This window comes from Haliotis asinina, chromosome 13, assembly GCF_037392515.1.
Source record: "Haliotis asinina isolate JCU_RB_2024 chromosome 13, JCU_Hal_asi_v2, whole genome shotgun sequence".
In the NCBI taxonomy this organism is placed as follows: domain Eukaryota; kingdom Metazoa; phylum Mollusca; class Gastropoda; order Lepetellida; family Haliotidae; genus Haliotis; species Haliotis asinina.
The window spans coordinates 34,955,298-34,971,273 of record NC_090292.1 but is presented as its reverse complement, the minus strand read 5'-3'; the positions used below and the strand labels follow the sequence as shown (position 1 = coordinate 34,971,273).

The 15,976-nt window shown below is 40.2% G+C and overlaps 1 protein-coding gene across 2 annotated transcripts in view; it reads left to right on the top strand.

Annotated features, from left to right (window-relative positions):
- The first annotated feature begins 4,200 nt into the window (after positions 1–4,200).
- The window catches only part of LOC137260325 (1-deoxyxylulose-5-phosphate synthase YajO-like), a 32,768-nt gene continuing 20,992 nt past the window's right edge, over positions 4,201–15,976 (top strand). The window contains exon 1 of one of the 2 annotated variants that reach the window (XM_067798002.1): positions 4,201–4,285. The gene's annotated coding sequence lies outside the window, so the exon portion shown is untranslated. The remainder of the gene's footprint in view (positions 4,286–15,976) is intronic. The other variant, XM_067798004.1, reaches the window with a different exon arrangement.

The window sequence follows — 15,976 nt, the reverse complement described above, 5'->3', positions numbered from 1 at the left end:
ATCCTGAGCAAATTCAATTCTGAGGAGGACCCTTCTCTCTTAGCACAACAGTTGGTGTCCATTGTCAAGTTGTTCTTTGCACATAACACAAACATCCATGATCAGGCATCTGAAATCCTAATAAATTCTGTTTCATATGTAATTATATGCTGCTCACGGTTGAAAATAAAACTTTTACAGTCGTGTATATTACATGGGATTTCACTGCCATTTTGTCCCTAAAATGTTTCCATAATTCGTTTTATCTTCACAGGCGGGTGACTCTAATTTACTTTTTTTTTTCAATGGAACAAGCTGTCACCAGGTCACAAATTGTCAATAAACACAAGAAAAATGTACCTCCATTCACTGTTTTTTTTCAGTAACAATTTAGACATAGCGACAAAATTGTTTACATTCATGAATTTGACGTTAACATTCAGTTGTGGTTTTCTTTTACATCCAAAAGGTTTTCTTTTACAACCATAAGGTGCAATTGTGTATTGTCAGTAATATATGTATCAAATTCACACACTTCGGGCATTGTTTACTTACCAAAACATGTATTGATCTTGCCGAAACGTCTGTTGCAAGACGGACGTCCGAGCCGTCTGCTGTTAGAGTTGTCTCCCTTCGATTCTACTGCAGTCGGTCGGGCCATAATTTTACAGTGTTCTACTTACATACTTTTACGGGTTAAAATGTGTTTTCCACCAATTGCATTTTTTCTACATTTTTTATATGCTTTTATTCAGCAATTTTTCTTTCAATTCCAAAAGAAATCACTTCTTTTGCAATTTGTTCTAGGTGCAAGTATATACTGCCTGGACTATATGCTTTTGTGTGATCCTTCAAGTGACATCGCGAGCGGCTTACCTCGCCTTGGACACGATGTTTAATGCTAAAAAATATATGCAAGAAGCATATTTTTGTCAAAGGTCATAACCTAGCACGATACGTTCAGTTACTTCCACAACATACGAAAGGTGGTGATTTTGTTTACGCAACCGTTCAAAATACCCTTTGCAAGGGCATAGTGATATTCTTGATGTTCAGAGGTTTCGAACGATACGTGCCATTGATTTATGCCTTAGTTTCCAAGAGTCCAAAATGGAGGTATTTTCCCTTGTTGTATCCCGTTAACGAGCGGAAAGCCACTGATATCGGGAAATCGACGACCATACGTATCATTTGAGAAATCACTGTATAATACGTAAATGCCTCTGGTTTTTTTTTTTTGCGTGGGAAAGAGAAACGCAAAATTTGCAAAATATGAACTGCTGCAGAATACTTCAGGTTTACAGTAGCCCTGAACGCGAAACGTGACAGTCTCTGTAGTCACGCCACCTCGATATTACATACAGATAGGCAACGTCGTCTCATTTAGTTCTCTAGAGTCTATAGGAATGCCTGATGCAAGTGGTTCCACTCAAACACCAATCTCTGTCCCAACTGTGCAAGTGCGAGTGGCTGTCTACCTGCAGCAGTATTACGCCCAGTGTCGTCTCATAATATTCAATGGGAGCCATATCTGGGGACGGCCACGGCAGAACGTTAATGCTGTCCTGAGCTTTATAATTAATCCATCGGCACCCTTACTGTGTGGGTGTTGTGAACGTCGATGGCGTTGTTGGCGTTTCAAAATTTGGGCCACGTATGGCCGTTGGCAGTGGGTTCCAGCAGCCCGAAGACGACCAGTAATCCTATCTCTGGAAACTGCTCCCCTTGACCCACAACCTAAGGCTGCTGTTACTGTTGTTGCTTGAGTTCTGTTCCTTAGATGAGTGACCCGGATGAACCGATCTTGCGCATGAGTTGTCACTCGTTTCCGTCCGGTACGTGAAAGATGAGCAGCAACCCCGGTTTGCTGATGACGTTGACCAAGTCGTGTAATGGTGATAAGGTGACAGCCAAATTATCTAGCTACAGCGTTTGCAGAGCTACCACCGTGCAATTTTCCAAAGGGACTTAATCTCAGCATCTATTGCGTGGACCTTCCAGCGTCAATACTGATTTTTTGGAAGCAAATCCTTCATAAAAGAAACCTCAGAATGAAATGCTTGCTTTCCACCCAGAACCGTCGATGCAGGTGCAACATATGTACAGGTGCTAAAATCATAGTTTTGTTGCGCTGTGGGGGTGTTTGTGAAAATGTGGATGTCAAATTGCATGACACCATCTGATCTGGGATCATTATTTCACTTTATCATGAACCATTTTGAGCTTGGTGAGGGAAAGACCCACCTGTGGCTTGACCATCTGCCACTTGTCATGTGTTATAATCAGCAGGCTTTCGGGAAAAGACGCATCAGTCAGAACACGAACTTTGTAGTGACTTTATAGTGACGAAGTATATGAACCAAAAACACCGTGTCGTTGTTGAACTATTTTCTCAGGTGAGAAAACAAATGTTAGATCCACGGTCCTTCAGAGCGCTCCTTTGGCGCTGCGTCGTACCAGTGCCAGTTTTTCACCTGAAGTAGTTTTACTTTAAACAGTATGAACATCAAACCATGTTTCGAATAGCATGCTAAGCCAAGTGTTGATGGACCATCAAAGGGTGAAAACTGGGTCTGTATGAATAATGGAACATCCGGACCTGAATTTGATGGCTGCGTAGGTATTGCGTAGAATACGAGCATCAGTCTTTAGTTGGCAATACACAACCCCCATTGACCATATATTGTCGCACACAGACACACAGTGATGTAGTCTTACACCAGTGTCATACGCTACCATATACAGTGTTACACAATCACCACATACGGTAATGCAAAACTAGGCATTGTCATACGCAGTGGTGCTTCAATGTGTTGTGTTAGTGTTGGAAGGCAATGGTGTTTCGATGTATACTGTGTTCGTGTTGTGTGCTGTGGTAGTTATATGAGGCGATGGTGTTTTTATGTGCTGTGTTAGTTCTATGAGACAGTGGTGTTTCTATGTGCTGTGTAAATTCTATGAGACAGTGGTGTTTCTATGTGCTGCGTTAGTTCTATGAGACAGTGGTGTTTCTATGTGCTGCGTTAGTTCTATGAGACAGCGGTGTTTCTATGTGCTCTGTTAGTTCTATGAGACGGTAGTGTTTCTATGTGCTGTGTTAGTTCTATGAGACAGTGGTGTTTCGATGTGCTGTGTTAGTTCTATGAGACAGTGGTGTTTCTATGTGCTGCGTTAGTTCTATGAGACAGTGGTGTTTCTATGTGCTGCGTTAGTTCTATGAGACAGTGGTGTTTCTATCTGCTGCGTTAGTTCTATGTGGCAATAGTGTTTCTATGTGCTGTGTAAATTCTATGAGACAGTGGTGTTTCTATGTGCTGTGTTAGTTCTATGAGACAGTGGTGTTTCTATGTGCTGCGTTAGTTCTATGAGACAGTGGTGTTTGTATGTGCGGTGTTAGTTCTATGAGACAGTGGTGTTTGTATGTGCTGTGTTAGTTCTATGAGACAGTGGTGTTTCGATGTGCTGTGTTAGTTCTATGTGGCAACAGTGTTTCTATGTGCTGTGTAAATTCTATGAGACAGTGGTGTTTCGATGTGCTGTGTTAGTTCTATGTGGCAGTAGTGTTTCTATGTGCTGTGGTAGTTCTATGAGACAGTGGTGTTTCGATGTGCTGTGTTAGTTCTATGTGGCAGTGGTGTTTCTATGTGCTGTGTTAGTTCTATGAGACAGTGGTGTTTCGATGTGCTGTGTTAGTTCTATGAGACGGTAGTGTTTCTATGTGCTGTGTAAGTTCTATGAGACAGTGGTGTTTCGATGTGCTGTGTTAGTTCTATGTGGCAGTGGTGTTTCTATGTGCTGTGTTAGTTCTATGAGACAGTGGTGTTTCGATGTGCTGTGTTAGTTCTATGAGACGGTAGTGTTTCTATGTGCTGTGTAAGTTCTATGAGACAGTGGTGTTTCGATGTGCTGTGTTAGTTCTATGAGACAGCGGTGTGTGTTTCAATGCGATGTATTAGGTCTATGCGACTGATGTTTCTATGTGCATTGTTAGTGCTGGGAGGCATTGATGCTTTGATGTGCAATGTTAGTACTGGTGTTACGACGTGTAAACTCTGTGACCTTCGGTGACGATACTGGATGTTTGTTGTGGCATGAGACAGGTGTGTCGTAAACATCACAGTTACAACGTCTGAGCCCAGCTTCATGGAAGCTTTATTAGCATGCCGGTTTAGCTGACGTTTTATATGTTGTTGTGTATGCGACAAGCTTCCCACACTTGACAATTAACCCATCCAAGTGAGGTCGTAAGCTGTCCGGGGATAGGAAGGAAGGAACCAAAACATTCGTCACAGTCAGTCTGCTACAGGTATGATGTTCTAGTATAAGTCATGAAGGCTGTTCACATGCACCCAACTTTAGCTTCGTCACTATGTACAAACAGGGTCAAAATGCCACAACTGAGCAAATATTGACCAGAAAATAGTTGTCATATAAGTTTGTCGATACCTGTTTTTTTTTTACTTGTTTATTTATTTATTTATTCATTCATTCATTCATTCATTCATTCATTCATTCATTCATTCATTCATTCATTCATTTATTTCTTTCTTTATTTATTTATTTATTTATTTATTTATTTATTTATTTAGTATTTATTTATTTATTTATTTATTTATTTATTAGGATTCAGGATGGAGGATTGAGTTTTAGGATGCATATTGGTTAGTGAATACATGTCGTTGGGCGAATATTTCATTGAATGCATAAACTTTCATAAACTTTATATTTTGTCCAATAACTTCGGAGGTAACACACCAGAGAAATAGCAAAGAAATAGAATCTTGAGAGTACGTAAGTTACTATCTACACACTGATATTCGATCCCAAGTCCTAGGGCCCCGTTTCACAAAACTCTCGTAAGCCCAAGATCTCGTAAGTTTTCTCGTAGCCTTTGTACCTCCTACACTGTAACAAGGAGCTACGGATCCTACGTGAAAACTTACGAGAGCTTTGTGAAACGGGGCCCAGGTGTTTACGCACTGTGATGATGACATGACTTGAGCCATTGCGATATTGATGATATGGCTTAGCCAAACTGTCAAGGCTTATATCGTCCACCTAGTAATGTCACAATATATATTCTTCACTAAATATACATCCCCCGGTGCTTATTGTTTCAAACACAAACACCGCTTCAGGTGGTGTTAAAGGAATAGTCACGCGAATAGAATAATTTGCCCATTATTATACAGACATGTCGAATGTCAGTCTCAAATAATTTTCTCTTCATTCATTTTTGATATTCATCTTAAGTCATTTCTATACGTTAGCGACCTGTCTGGTGACTTATTGTCTAACAGGCTATTACCCATACAGTGGTAATTGTTGAATAGGCATTACAAGGTTAATAATCACTTTACGGTTACTTATCAACATCAGTCCTCATGTAGAGTGGGAATTGGATGTTAAGTCCTGGGGTTAATAACACGTTAGGATCATATTTCGACAATATCGCCATGATGACAGCGTTGACAATAAGACACTATATTACCAATTTATTTTGCAAAACAGGTTACATTACGCAAATCCTCATCTTCCAGGTTAGAATGCTCACTTCTGATTTTTAAACGTCAAGATATATATTTTCTTGTAAATGAAATAACCTGAAATACACACCCGTGTATGTGCCGTGTAATTACATGACTTCCAGACCACATGCAAATTTGCTCCTTGTTCGCATGACAAGCTTACACACGTGTGTTGTATTTTTAACATGATGTGTAAATTATCTCGCTTGCGTAAACAGCTGCAAGCGAACGGGTTATTAGTATAGTACAGGTTCTATTACCGTGCGGTACCATGTGTTTGGGGGAACCATGTTTTCGGGGTACATCTTTTCCCCGTAATATCTTGCAAACAATGAGATGACCTGTGAACACCGTCTGAAGTGCAGGAGCGTCCGTCGCAAAATGTTTGAAACGTTCAGCTTTAACGGAAGTTGTGGCCTAATTTCTGTCTAAGTACTTAAATTCTAACATAGAACGTAATGCACTTTGAGAACCTTCCTAAAATTGATCATAACTTTTGAAATAACGCTCGCAACCTGTCAAACGGTCCATCGTCTAATCGAGTGAAAAACCAGGCACCGAATCGATCATCTCTTGCATATATTTTTTCGTGCAGCAGAATTTGTTCCAGGCATGTGACCTCTGGGTTAATCTAAAATACTACTGCCATGATACTATACTGCGCAGACATGACAAGTTTTATTGTTCCTGCCATGATGGGCCATGCAGTCAAGAAGAATGAATGTGCAAATGAATAACTTACCTGTAAATATGTTTATTTTTAACAAATTTTACAAAAAAACAAGGAAAAAACCCTACCAGTTTGCTTGGCTTTTAATTAAAATGTTGCATTTTTTTATTTCTATGGAGAAGAATGCATCACATGCACTTCCACACAGGGACGTGACCACTCGCAGTAACGAGTAACCCGAAAACAAGAGTTGAACAAGAGCAAACACAATGGCCATATCATTCCGACTGCACTCTCAGTATTGTCATGTACATTTTGCGTATCGTTCAGATATTCTTTTTCATTAAATTGATTTCAGTATTTACATATATCCATGTTCAACACCATATCATATGTGGATATAAGGTATGCGTTTTTATTCTTTGAAAGCTTTTGATTGTTTGAATAATATTTACATGGGAAATTGACTCAGTAAGTGTACTATACCACATTTTGAGCCTCTACACGAGTGTTGGAAGATCACACGTAGCCATTGCTGCAACATGTGCTTTAGTTAACTTCGATGTACAATATTCAATACGTTGGGATAAATATTGCAGTTTCACATGAACAGGTTAATAAACAGCGATTTAATTCCAACTTATAAGTAAAACTGATAATATTAATGAAAATAATATGTATATTTTATGGAATGTAGAGGCACGCACGCACGCACGCACGCACGCACGCACGCACGAACACACACGCGCGTATATTTATACGTGCATGACCTCTCTGTCGACGTTTGACGTTATAGACGTATTTCAATTTTTGACATTTATTGAGATTCATTTTTGATTTTGTGCGTATGACGTTATGCATTAGCACATAAATCCATTTCATATACACTTATTTGTATCAAGCTGTATTTTCTTACCTCACACTTTCCGTAAAGATGACAAATTAAGAAAAATCGTAGCAGAGTGCTTTTATGGCATTCTCTTCCCACAGAGGTTACTCCTGTCATATCTTCCTACGAAACCAATGTTCTAATACGGCCATATTGCCCAGTCATCGAGAAATCCCCTTGCGGCAAAAAGCAAAATAAATCGCAACAGGAATTATCTCCCTTGTTACTATCCAATCAGAACACGCGTTAAATAGACTTAGCTCTAATATGGCGCCTGAAAAAATAAATCGGCATCCAGGGGGTTAAAGGTCGCTAATGTGGAAAAGGATATGACGCGCCTGATCCCACACCTTATACCAGGACAGTATATTTGATACATGTAGCAGACTGTTGGCACGGCGGACGAATCACGCGCCAAGGTGTCCCTTCAGATGCAGAGGGTCAGGAGTAGTCAATCATGAAATGTCTCAGTCATTTCAAGTCTCTGATCACACATACACATCCTTAGTAACGAGTGTGTATGGCAAGCCGTTTTCACATTTATTAAAGGAATTACAGATATCTTCAAATGTTTTAAAGATATCTGCATTATATCTAAAGATATCAATAATGATTTAGAGATATCTGTACATAATTGAAGATATCTCTAATTAATTTCACATATCCAAAGTAGAATTGCTGATATCAGCAATATTAGATATCTGTAAGATATCTGTAATTCTGGCGTAACCGGTAATGGCTGATTTCCAGTACGGCATAAGAATTTAGGTTTGCTTGCATTTTGAAATCCAACTTTGGGGAATATTTGTTAGCATCGCGCGCCGCCAATGCAGAACACCTTCAGAAACGGACTATAGAGACTTGGCGCAGTTTTATACTCGGTTTGTCTTCAATCTTGGTAGTCTGTAGCTTGCCTCGAACTGTCATTCCTCTTGGTAGTCTGTAGCTTGCCTCGAACTGTCATTCCTCTTGGTAGTCTGTAGCTTGCCTCGAACTGTCATTCCTCTTGGTAGTCTGTAGCTTGCCTCGAACTGTCATTCCTCTTGGTAGTCTGAAGCTTGCCTCGAACTGTCATTCCTCTTGGTAGTCTGTAGCTTGCCTCGAACTGTCATTCCAAGAAAGTTCCTTGCCACATTTTAAATGAAGAGTATTACATTTGTCCAAATCTCATGCCAATATCAACAGAAAAGGAGAACCTGTTCTTTCAAGTTGGCATCTCCTTGTGATCCAGTAACTGCGGTGTTGGTATATGTATTATTACTGGCAGTATGAAAATGTCTTCTCTGATTTCTGTGTTTTATGGACCATTCCTATTTCATTAATAAAAGAGGTAACATTCAGCTGTGCACTCAGCCAAGGTGGTTTGTTGTTGTAACCTATCTAACAACACTATCTGACAAATGGGAGGATACTTCTCTCCCGTCGAGTACCATTTTTCTGCTGGGTGAACAATTGTCAACAATCATATTTGCCTAAGGTGAAACCACATGTGGTTCGTTGTGGGGCAGGACTAAAGTCCTACAAACTCTCGGGAGTCAAGTTGAGATAGATAGGTAGATAGATAGATAGATAGATAGATAGATAGATAGATAGATACATAGATAGATAGGTAGGTAGGTAGATAGATAGATAGATAGATAGATAGATAGAACACCCGAGAAACGCTCAGGTACATATCCAAGCATGAAAGACGTAATGACATCGTCATCATTAGACCACCAGTCAACAAACGTATTCACATCAATGACATCACACAAGTTGTCAAACAGTTCGTTTCGTTCATGCATCGTGATAGGGCAGAACATAAGGATGTGTTTGACAATGTCATTTGCTACTCTTCCACACTTACATTCACCAGATTTAATTTTGGTGACACCGACTTTTGCTATTTGTGGAACCATCCTTGGAGACAGATTCGTGCCAGACAAGTCGTCCCAGTGAACAGGCAAACCCTCACCCAAGCTATGAGGGAAGAATGGAACAGGACACCTCCTCGCCTCATCTGTTCGACGTCGTGTTAGAGCCTGCATTGATGCCGGTGGTGACCACACTCGATATTGATTCACATGCTGTCTCTGTGTCACTGACATTGTCTTATCTCATAAAACTGGAGTGATCGAATACAGGACATATAAATATCATGTGGTTTTATGCCATTATCTCTCACAATTATTGACCTCGTTTAATGAATTTGATGTTCACCTATTTGTCTTCAAATTACAACATTGATGTTCTGTTTATGCTTTGTCGTCTTTGATTAATTGGCTTCAATAATGTGCTATCGTTTCTTTTGCCCCTAAGTGTAGTCCAGAGTTGTGATTGGTGTTTATCAGTTTCTGGAGTTTTGTGATGTCATTTGCACGTTATTTGGGATCGTTCAGCTGATGATTTCATGGTACTTATATGTACTCCTGCATATGTGATGTTCATCATCTCAGCAAAATACGTGTGGGTTGTGAGGTTGTGTCGGTTGTGATGATGATGTGGTGAAAAAAGTCAGTAGTGCACTTTTACTTAGATTGTACTCGAGCTGCCATTCGCAAGCGTAAGAGTACACAATACTGAGCGGGCTTTGGAGACTGTTAGGTGAACAACAACTGTCGTCTCATCAAAAGTAGCTGTCCTGGATAATGTCCCCAAGGTAGCTGAAGTCCAAGTCCAGTTACATCAAGGTCATTGATAAGCCCATTGATATATACCGTAAAGAACCAGGCAGACATAACGCGACCCTGTCCAACTCCTTGCTTCACTGGAAACAGTTCTGATTGACATCCTGAGTGAGAGACGTATAGGACTGCATAGACGAATACACATGACGTTGTGGGGCAGGACTAGAGTCCTACAAACTGTCAGGAGTCAAGCTGCCAAACACGTCACCCATCCAAGGACTCTCCACATCCAACCTTACTTAACCTCAACTGATCTGTGACCTGAGTTCTATGCACACAACCACCACACACCACGACTTGTAAGGAATCACGTTGTCATGAGTGAAGTTCAGGATCCTCCAAAGCGCTGGTGAGTCTCACCTTCCACAAGTAGCATGGAAAGGGTGCTGCAAGCTGCTAACCCGAGGACACCTCGTCCTATGAGACGTACCTCCTCAAAGATAGGCATTACCAGAGAACAGCAACTTGGATCATCGGTCTGATGAAATGCACTGACAGCTGCAATGGCTTTTGTGTGTATAGAGGTGTCGTAACCACGAATGATCCATGTAGCTGACCCCTTTGGTAGTGGTTCAATGGTGATGTGGGTTTGCGTTTTGTTGGACCTCAAGTGGATGAGAATGAACGGCCTGCATGAGCCCCTCATTCAAGAACTGGACAATACATTACATTCGCACAGCCATGCAGCGTAACAGAACCCTATAGCCCAGGCCGAGACTGTCCTACAGACCATGAAGCAAATGCATCCAAGACATCTCACACAAGTCTAGAAAATGTGGTCTAGATTTTTTTATTAAGAGTGTTGTTCTGCAAAATATGTTTATTTCAGAGACTGGTCTAAGGTTGGGCATGTAAACCACAAAAGCAGACCTTTGTTGGCGTTATAATAGTCTAAAGCTTAGTCTCTGAATATATATAATTTTGATATAAAAATAGAAGCGCCTAAACACTTTCCACGTGACCGTATCCTGCCCCACCAGTGGCATCCACAACTGTTTACTTTAAATAATTCGGGAAAGTATGATGCAAGTGGAAATATTTTATTGACATTTAAAGCATTTCTTGACACTTTCGACGTATTTACACCATTATCAATTGAAATCATTTCACGTATTGTGCATTTTTTAAACTAAATGAGTTATGCGTCCAGATTTTACCATCTATCAATGCATACACACTGAAATGTTCACAAAAACAATAACCGTACGCGCCGATGGTATTTGTAAACAAATCAACTGTATGGGCTGTTGAAAAAATACTCCAGCTGGTGTCGTTTGATTTGTCAATTAGAGGCTGGGCCTTGGTTTGAAGCCGGCAGTTGTGTATTGAATAACATATTTGGTCCAATGTTTCTTTTCCCCAATCTTCGATCTGCTGAAATCATAGAAATATTGAATAATTCTTAAAAGCTTCTTTAATTACCCATACACTGTATACAGAACATTACAGTACATTTTACATTTTACAGAATAATGGATGCTACATTCTGTCTTTGTAGTACGAGGCACATTGTCTGTTGCCTGGATCGCGTGAATAAGCTCATGGTTTTCCACATCAGCTATCAGTTGCCTTATCAGAGGTAGCTCAGCCGAAAGTCTTTCTTCCAATGATGGCCTACTTTCGTACCCCAATACATATATATCGCCTTGGTTTTGACTTACAATTCCCTCACTGATTTTCCCCATGTACGCAAAGTTTAAACGCAATGCCACTAGCAAGAACCTCATGGAAGATACCTGGACCATTTGGGCGCTTAAATGTGTTTTCAAGCTTATCAAAAATGTGTCTGTACGGTACAGTATTGTTAATCTTTGAACTGTCTGGCTAAATTACTTTTATCTTTTTCCTCCAGGTGACCATTTTTGATCCCACTCAAACGGAGAAATTTTGACCGATTCTCTAAAATTGTTTAATCTTACTTTAAGACCCGTGAAGGTCCGAGTTAGAATATTGGCCTTCAGTAATCCATGTTTGTCATAAGAGGCGGCTAACGGGATCGGGTGATCAGGCTCACTGACTTGGTTGACACATGTCACGGGTTCCCTATTGCACAGATCGATGCTCACGTTGCTAATCACTGGAATGCCTGGTGCAGACTCATTTGAATTGCTGATTTATGTGAATGCCACTGAATTCATAGGAAGAAATGTTATCCAAAGGGAGTTTCCCATTGGTGCCAAGGTGTCCCGATTCTTTCAATGCTGAAATGACACCAGGAAGTTCAGTGACCTAGGTGATGGCGTCCTCCTCAGACTCTACAACTGTTTCATGACGACTGCTGGTGCTGCTGCACGCTACGTTGGGTTCTTTTCGTCAACCTTCTGGTTTTATTTTTACGAGTGGCCTACATCTTCAACCCTCCAGGTCAATGTCAGCCGGTCTGGTGTACACGTCTTGCCACGTTTATGTATTTCCAAGGGAATTTGAAAGTATATTTTGTTACTGTCAATATCAGGTATCCTTTGACGAACCTAATACATTATTCCCCACCATAAAGAAGTCTGTAAACTCTCACCTATATTGTTAGAAGAGAAGAGCTGGCATGTATGAATAAATCGCAATTTGTTTCTTGACGATCTGCCAAAAATGAGCTAAGGCTTGACACAGCATGGAGTGTAGAGATGTACGTACCATGGCCTTGATGATCTAGTTTCGAGGCTCGTAAGATCACGCCCAAATGAGATTGATCACTCGCAAAGGACAGACCGGATGCCACAGACTGACGAGAAGAGCGCAATGACAGCAGAAGGCGAGGCTAATTTGGGCTGGTTATTTATGAAGAGGAAAGTAAAAGTAATTTTATACTGTGCCAGTGTTTAATGCGAAGGCATTATGAATACTGATGTGAACACATGATATGAACATCCTTGTTAATTAATATTTCACAGTAAATCCATATTACATTACATGTATTTTCCAAGATTATGATATAACTTCAGGCGCTTGACAATAACACTTCATACAACATTTGTAAATGAGCTAAGTTAACATAACATAATTCATTACCACTGTCCAAACATGGCACCACTGCTCATCCTTTTAAACCTGATGATAAAACAGTACATGTGCCTGCTCCACCTGTGTCGGCCAACCTACATTTTGACTCACATACCCAATCAACACACGTGTCACTGGTTAGGTAACAGAAGCTTACCTTTTCGTCTAGTACTAGTACATTGTTACAAGCTAGCATAAGCTACAGAATCAGTCACTAATGCGTCACCACTGACAAACCAACGTTGTGAATCATTTCCTAAGTGTTCGCGCGTCTAGATACATAGTACCACTGTAATCTAGGTACACAGTACCACTGCAGTCTAGGTACACAGTACCACTGTAATCTAGGTACACAGTACCACTGTAATCTAGGTACACAGTACCACTGTAATCTAGGTACACAGTACCATTGCAATCCAGGCACATGAGTCTTATTAACCTATTCAGACAATGACCCACTTGTCAGCCGATCTGCATTGTCTCGTGTGAAAGTGAAAACAGACACCACAAACAACTCTGGTTTCGTAAGAAAATGGTATTAAAATATAAAGTGTAATTTTAAATTTTAATAACTCTGCATTTCTATATTTTAAGTCGAGGTTTAGGCAACATGCCTCAACTAAGAAATCTCAGACTGTTCCGGTTCGATGAGGTCATGAAATAGGTCCACAAGACCCCTGTAATCTAGGTACACAGGACCTCTATCATCTAGGTACACAACACCACTGTAATCTAGGTACACAGGACCACAGTAATCTAGGTAGACAGGACCACTGTAATCTAGGTACACAGGACCACAGTAATCTAAGTACATAGGACCTCTGTAATCTAGGTACACAGGACCACAGTAATCTAGGTACACAGGACCACTGTAATCTAGGTACACAGGACCACAGTAATCTAGGTACACAGGACCACAGTAATCTAGGTACACAGGACCACTGTAATCTAGGTACACAGGACCACAGTAATCTAGGTACACAGGACCACTGCAATCTAGGTACACAGGACCACAGTAATCTAGGTACACAGGACCACAGTAATCTAGGTACACAATACCACTGTAATCTAGGTGCACAGGACCACAGTAATCTAGGTACACAGGACCATTGTAATCTAAGTACATAGGTCCTCTGTAATCTAGGTACACAGGACCATTGTAGTCTAGGTACACAGGACCATTGTAGTCTAGGTACACAGGACCACTGTAATCTAGGTACACAGGACAACAGTAATCTAGGTACACAGGACCACAGTAATCTAGGTACACAATACCACTGTAATCTAGGTACACAGGACCACAGTAATCTAGGTACACAGGACCACTGTAATCTAGGTACACAGGACCACAGTAATCTAGGTACACAGTGCCACTGTAATCTAGATATATAGGACCACTGTAATCTAGGTATACAGGACTATTGCAATCTTGGTTAATAGCAGAACTGTAATCAAATTGTGTGGAACCACAGTACTGTCGCCATATAAGACCACTGTAATATAGGTAATACGTAGGTTACAGGGGAAGCAGACACAGTTCCTGAGTTCTGCACTTGAATTGTTCTCATGGAGCCATGCACTTGTTGCCATGGAACACAGAAGAAAATAGACAAATCCACAATTTTTAAATAGCTGGTGGAATACTGGTGGGAAACAGTGTATTCCGATACTCAATGATTTGAAAATTCTGCTGAGTTGTTTATTGAGAGTACGAAACTTTTCTAAAAGGTTAACCTTACCCGTCATGGGAGGGATTAGCAAGATATGGAAAGAGACCGAGAGAAGATTCATCATCGAGCTGAGCAACAATCAAGAAGCGTCAGGCCTACTTTTCAAAAACGACTCTCTAAATGACATATTAGGTGAAGAGGATGCTATACTGCTTTTGATAATATGGTATTACATATTCAAACAAACGTCTTGCTGTGACACTAAGTCCATTTTTTATACAGTCTGGTGAGTGTATTGTCTTTTAACAGTGCATGAAATAGCGTCTGCAACGTGGCCCGTTGCGTGCTAGTTACATGGCGGGCGTACACCTTTATGTTATAGTCAGCCCTGTGGGCCAGTACAATGTATACATTTTCCAAGGGTATATATTTGACCATGTCATTGGCTACGAGAAATATGTTGATATAAATAATTTATAATTGTGGTAGCTGGACGATTTCTGTATAGTTCATGATTAATCAAACCATAAGTGCCACATATCCTAATTTTAATTCAGGTCTGGTTACAGGTTAACTAGGCCAGCAACATTTTTTCAGTGTCATACACTGTTTCCATTATCCTGTTCACCTAGCCCTCATGATGCAGATAGAACTGTCGACAAACTGAACAAGGCTTTGAAGGTTATAGATGTATTTAAGCAAGAAAGTATCATGTATCTAGAGTGATTTTAACGCTTAAATTGGACGTAAAAATTGGAAGGCAGTCTACCGGAAAGAGGATAAATCGTGAAGCTCGCATGGTAATACATTTACTGACTAGATGTTGCATGGCAATCGGTTGTTGGATGTAAAGCTTTTACCTATGTTAAAAAGGATGTTTTGGAATTCATCTACTTTTGGGTTATGTATAGAAAATCTCATCCAAGTGTCTTTGATATTAAATGTATTTATTTAATTTACAAATATCCGAGGCTTTTACTATTGTAAACGAGTGTTGATATATTCGACATCAGAAGACACGGGGGTGATATTGTATTTATCATAAAAATTCAGTATAAGTAATACTATATTCAAAACTCACTCCACAGTAGTTTTCTATGAAAAATGTAAATCTCTGAACACGTTAGTGACATTAGACTTGCAGTGTAGCGATGTCATAGCATTCTGTCGGCATCACGTTCATGACGTCATAGCACTGTTAGGAGACATCGTACGATTTCATACAAGTAATATCTCATGTGGTACATAATCTTGGATAATAAATAATTATAGGATATGAAACGAGCTTCCACTTTCATATCATGCTTATGTCCCATGTGAAATAAACTTGATATGAAAGGGGAACGTGTTTTGTATCCTATCTGTCAACGCGGGCCTGTTAGTTCGGTATTAGATGAATTAGCTCGTGATTTCGATGAACACATTATGTTGACGATGATGAATGAATACGTTGATGAAGACGAAGGCATAGTTTAGCTCGAACTTCTTTAGTTGGTTTCACAAGACAAGTATACATGAATGAGGTGAGCGGACTTCCAGCTCAACCCCAGGGCCTTTTCTGCGAGCGGCATAAT